Raw genomic sequence first — 6,645 nt, forward strand, 5'->3', positions numbered from 1 at the left:
GGGGGTTTTTTTATATATCCAAATATGAAATGTTGGGGAAAAATGCAATTATAAGAATGAAGCAAGTGCCTGTCTTTATGAATGGGTTATTAAATTATTGACTCACCCAATTAATTCAAAACACTGAATCATTCAGTAAGGAGGTACCGCTGTGTGTTTCTCAGAGATGCGCGACTGTTCTGCTGTGATGTTTGTCTGGAACTATGTTTGTTAACCAAATCGAGCTAAAACAGTCAACATTGACAATATTGTGTCTAAAATTGAAGTCACATGGTTTACTGGCCTTTTTAGACTTTTCTGGCATCTAACTATCCAGTAAGTTAAACGGTGACTCAAAAAAATTTGCTGGAGACATCAAATAAAATTATAAAAAAATTATACAAAACAAATAAAATTATACAAAAACATAATTACTAAATATGAAATTAAGAAATTATTAATTGACAATATAGTAAGGACAATTAAACTAAGAAAAAAAAACAAAAAAAACAAAAAAAAAAATATATATATATATATATATATATATATCATAACAATTATATCAAAATAACATTCTTACATGTATCACACAATATGTTCAACATTGTACTCACAGACATTGTGTCTAACAGATGCAAATAAAGATGATATTTCAGAAGAATGAACCTCACACAGAGCAGTTACAATATTCTGCTGACTCACTGCAGTACTACTTGGGCTGCATTCCAGTTCACTTTTTGTATGCCCTTCACTCGCTAACTTCCCTCCATCTCGTTTACTCAGATGTACGTCATTGATTACGTTGCATGAGTGCTCACTACTGGCGGAACCCTTGGAATGGGCTGAATTGGAACGTCCTAAGCCCTTGATCACTTAATCCACTATGGAGTTGGTTTATTGTTTACATGTTTCTCCTTACGAATTTGTTTGGTGCAGCATTCTATACGTATATAGATATGCTTGGCCTGTTATAAATGTTTTAAAAAATAATTTATATATGTTACGTCCATAAATGTCCTTGTGGGAGTGCCTGTGTTTTTCTTTCTCTCTCTCTCCTGCTTGCTCTCTCCCCTTTACTTGTCGATCTCTTACACCGCCTCCCTTGACTACTGATTGGCTCATGAAGCTGTCAGTCATTGTTAAACAATGTGACGCCAACCTATCCGCTGCCAGTAAAGTTTCCGCTGGTAGATAAAAGGACGCTGAAAGAAGTGAATGGAGACCTGGTCAGGGTGAGGGAGAGGAGGAGACCAGACTGTGAATGGACAGGAGATGGCAGAAGGGAGTAGTTGGTCAGGAAATGAGATAGAGGAGATGGAAGAAGAAGCAGGCGGAAGTACGAAGGTTGGAATAGTGTACCAAAAGTAAATGGTAGGCGAAAACGTAAAAAGCAGAAACAGCTAAATGAAAGCTCTATTTCGGAATGTACAGATATTGAGCAAAATTTAGCTGAAGATAGAGATTATGCCACCCTTAGTCACAATGCGAAGGCTTAGGTTCCCTTTTTCACAGATGTTATTGCACTCATCGATATAGACACCGCTGAAGACATAATCATAAATCACCTTTAATCAGCTTCAAGTAATAACACTGTTTTGTGTATCGGTCTTTCTAGATAGACTGACTTGCTTGTGCGTGCACCCTTGCTATTCAGTGTTGCATCACTAACAAGAAGTTTAAGTCTTCTCACCCTTCCATCAGTTCCTGGGAAGACTTCTACCACTTTGGAGCAGAACAATATCATTTATCTTAGCATTTATCCTGCTCTTATTCCACTTACTTCTCTGCTGCAAACAGATATTAATTTCTCCACCTGGTCCAAAACTGATTCGCCAGAAACTGAACTCTTTTCCATCTCTTCTGAAGATAGAGATCCTCCCTTACAAACTCTCCAGGAGGTGGTGCAATGATAGTAGACTTCACTGTTAGTATATGATTCGGCGTCAACGGTTCTGGTCCCACAGTATCACTGAGGTGTTCTGAGGTCAATGGTCGACTATTAACGATCGCCATTACTTCATACATGAACGTTCTTAAAGAAGAAGTGTCCAGTCTTGCTGCAGACTGGTCTAAGATGGATGTCAGTACACTCCTTACAGTGCGGATCTGTCTCTCCCAGACACCACCCATGTGACTGGAAGCAGGCAGGTTCATGACAAAGGTACAGCCTAACTCTTTCACACGTTCTCGGTCCATTCCCTTTATCAACTCTAGGAACTCTCCCTTTGCACCAATAAAGTTGGTACCTTGATAACTATGCAGCTGACTTACATTGCCACGTATTGCAATGAAACAACGCAGTGCATTAAGAAAAGCATCAGTGCTCAGATCATCTAGTACCTCAAGATGAATGGCTCGCGAACACATGCAGGTAAACAGGAGTCGATATCTCTTCAACTCTCTCCTTCCCTCTTTAACATAGAACGGTCCGAAGCAGTCCATGCCACTATAAGTAAATGGAGGAGTAGCGTCCATCCTTTCTGGCGGCAGGTCAGCCATCCTTTGCTCCTGAATGCATTTCCTTAGCTTCCTACATTTAATACATTTGTAGATGTGAGAAGACACTTCACTACTGCATCCCAGAATCCGAATACCATTGGAGCAGATTTCATAGATAGTCATGCCACGACCTTGATGTGGCACCTTCTCATGGAAGTGTTTTATGAGTAGACGAGATACATGATGACCTTTAGGAAGAATGACCGGATGCTTGACATGAGGGTAAAGCTCAGCCTGAGTCAGTCTTCCTCCCACCCGTAAGATATCATGATCATCAATAAACGGACTTAACTTCTACAGCTTATTGAACTGATTTGAATTAACTTCCTTCCCTTGTCTTAGAGATTTGATTTAGTCTCTGAACACTTCTTCTTGAACTGTACGAATTATGAATTGCTCAGCATCCTTTCTTTCTTAAAGTGTTGTGGCTTCATTGGATCTTTCTACTAAAACCTTCACACTCCTTGCACAACGTTTGAGCCTCGCTACAGCTTTCACTGCCCTCTTCCAATCCGAAAACCTTTGCAGGCGATCTGACAGAGACCACTCTTCCTTTGCCTTGGTTGTAAGAACCTGTACCCTTTTGAGTTCTGGGTCTCCCTCATCAACCTCTCCTACCTTGAAGTCTTCCTTAGGAAGTTCTCTTTGCCATAAAAAACTTGGTCCTGTAAACCAGTTCGATCCCATGAGTTCCTTTACAGTGAGCCCCCGAGAGGCGTGGTCCGCTGGGTTTTGATCTGAAGCAACGTATCTCCATTGACTAGGCTCAGTGCTTGTCCTGATCTGCTGAATTCGGTTGGCTACAAATACATGGAACCGACGTGCATCATTGTTAATATAACCAAGGACAACCTTGGAGTCGGTCCAGTAGTATTCACGAATGCCATCCAATTCTAGTTTTCTTTTGATCAGATCACCAGTTCTTGTGGCGACCACAGCAACTTAGAGCTCCAGTCTGGGGATTGTTGTTACCTTTGTTGGGGCAACCCTAGCTTTACCCATAACGAGAGTGCAGTAGACTTCTCCAGACTTAGTCACAGATCTGAGGTACGAACATACTCCATAGCCTGACACACTGGCGTCCGAGAAATGGTGTAGCATAAGATTTTCCTTTACTATTACTCTGAAATGGAACTCATCTGAAGCTACGCACCAATGGACTCCGAGCGCCCTTTCTATTTTAGGTTCTCCTAGGGCCAAGTCAAAGTCAGTTGCATTTTCAGTACCTTCCTCCTTTGGAATTGTGGCAGTCACCTTCTTGCTGTTGGTGATGAATTTATGCAAGTGGAGCTTCCCGGTATTACAGAGATCCCTGGCTTCCTTTACAAACTGGATTGCTTCTGCTTTAGTGTCCACACTTGCTAAGCCATCGTCAACATAAAAATTACTTTGTATAAACTTCACTGTGGCATGATTAAACTTGCCTTCACCTTGTGAGGCGAGATACTTGAGCCCGAAGTTTGCACATCCAGGAGAGGAGGCAGCTCAGAACAAGTGGACCTTCATGCGAAAAACTGATGGTGGAGCTTCCATGTTGCCTTCTTCCCACCACAAGAACATGAGGTAGTCCCGATCCTTTGGGGCAACATAAAACTGATGGAACATACGCTCCACATCACACATGATGGCTACTTGCCCTTTCCGGAAACGACACAAGACCCCAACAAGGGTATTTTTGAGGTCGGGTCCAGTCAGTAGATGCTCATTTAGAGAAGTATTCTGAAATCTTGCAGAGCAATCAAAGACAATGCAAATCTTGCCTGGCTTCTGCTGGTTGTAAACCCCATGGTGAGGGATGTACCACGCTGGTTGATTGCTTAACTCCATCTCTGGGACCTTTTCAGCATTGCCTCTTGCTATTATGTCCTTCATGAAAGCCAGGTAGTCCTTGTGGTATTGCTCATTCCTCTTTAAACACTTTTCTAAGGATTTGAGTTGATGCTCTGCACACGCTTTGTTGTTTGGCAAGTCCGGTCTCTCGCCCTTAAATGGCAATGGCATCTGATAGTGCCCATCTTGCATTTGCTTAAAACCTTTGTTTAACTTTGCCAAAAACCTTAAGTCTTCTTGCGACGCAAAGACTTCCTCATTATTCCTTTCAGTGGTGGACGAAGTACACAAATCAAGTACTTGAGTAAAAGTACAGATACGTATAATAAAATATTACTCCAGTAAAAGTAAAAGTACTCCTTTTTCAATTTTACTCGAGTGAAAGTACAAAAGTACTCGATTTTTTATGTACTTAAGTAAAAAAGTACTGATAGATAGATTTATTTTGCAATTTTATATAGTCTACTTAATTTAATTTTATATTAGCACATATTTTTTATAATCCTACCGCTCAAAATACCTGGGATTTTCCCAAAATAACCACTATATGGAGTCAAGATATATTTGTGTTGTTGATATGGACTACGTTGAGGAGAGTGATGTAGTAATGTTCACTGTGAAGCTTACACTGCGAAGTACCTGAGTAAAGCTACTCCGTTACTGTCCACCACTGATTCCTTTCAACAAAGTCAGACTCAAAAACCTTCAGTATCTCTGCTGAAGTGATCATCTCCTTAACCTTGTTCCTGTGTATGAAGCAGACTTCAGACTTGAGCTTATGAGATGGTTCACCAGCTGTTTGAACTTGCTTCAGGATAATCCTATGACTCACACCGATTTCATCTTCATTATCACTGTTGTAGTGGTTGTATCCAACGATACTGCAACCCAACACAGATCTTTCTGCAAATGGCTGGTCGTCATTACCACTGAGAACATCTCTGGGGAGTAAGGCTTGAGGACAGTTATAGCCTTTTAACAAACCTACTTCACAGTCAAGTGCAGGAGCCATTTCATCTGCCAGATGTTCTAGATGAGGCCAGTTCTTGGCGGTTTCACATGTGGGTATATGAGATCTATTGACAGGTATGTAGTCTCTAGTGTAGGTCGTTGGAAGTTGGATTTTCACTTCGGACTTAATGCCTCTTACTTGTAGTCCATTCAATTTGTGAGTGGACACAACCTTCGTGTTGGAAGTTATTGTAGAAATCTTGAGTTTGACTGGCTCCTTTTTAGTATCCAGTATCTCAGCTGTGTCCTTTAGAATGAAAGTGGTGTCGCTTTGGGTATCAAGCAAGGCGTACACTAAAATCTCCTTCCTTGGTTCAACTATAGTTGACACATATACTGGAACAATGGATGAAGTATAAGTGCCATTCTTTTCTTGTACCACTCTGTTTGAAATCACAGGCATATACTCTTGTATCCTCTGTGATTCAGTTGTTCTGTCTGCAAAGTCTTGATTAGCCCTTGACTGATCTTGATTGAGTCTTGCTCTTTGTCCTGAGCCTTTATTTACCCGATCCTGATGTAAGCATGTTGGATGATATTTTTCACATTTTTCACACACACTCCTAGAGGTGCAGCCCTTAAGAGTTATGACCAGCCTTAAGACAGCCAAAGCACAATTTCTCAGACTGTACAAACCTCAATCTTTCTTCAACTGGTCTTTCCATAATCTTGCGACACTTATGAAGAGTGTGGCCATGTCTCTTACAAAAGAAACACATGATGCTATTATTTTCACTGGAACTAGTAGTGAATATCTTAGCGCTTGAGTTATGATTCCGTTGAAACTTGGAGTGATCTTGATCAAGTTGCTTGAATCGCTCTTGCTCTACTGGCTTTATTGCTTGCAGTGAAGTGATAGGATTGCATGCGATTCTAGCTTCCTTGTTGAGAAATTCAACAAAGTATTTGAAATCAGGGAATCTTTTGTAGTCATCTTGGGATTTAGTAACTGCTCTATTCCAACGTAAACTCAACCACTCTGGCAATTTGGCTGATATCCTTTGATTTTCAACACAGTCATTCAGAGCTTGTAAACCATGAACATAAGGCATGGCTGATTCAACGCTGCTCAAAAAATCTACAAATTCCCGGAGGTCTTTGCTATCCTTGGTAGCAATCTTGTGCCATGACTGTATTTTGTCGCTGTATGACTTGCCAACTACAAATGGATGGCCAAACCTGTCTTCAAGTATGTTCCAGGCACTAAGCCGCTTCTGTTCCAACCAGAAAGTGTCCTTCAATAGCTTTCTTGGCTGGACCACTTACATACTTGCATAGAAAGAAGAGCTTTTCTTGGGCTGGCAAGTTCTTGCGATCAATTAATGT

The sequence above is a fragment of the Sinocyclocheilus anshuiensis genome, unplaced genomic scaffold (assembly GCF_001515605.1).
Source record: "Sinocyclocheilus anshuiensis isolate Anshui unplaced genomic scaffold, SAMN03320099.WGS_v1.1 scaffold1402, whole genome shotgun sequence".
Lineage (NCBI taxonomy): Eukaryota > Metazoa > Chordata > Actinopteri > Cypriniformes > Cyprinidae > Sinocyclocheilus > Sinocyclocheilus anshuiensis.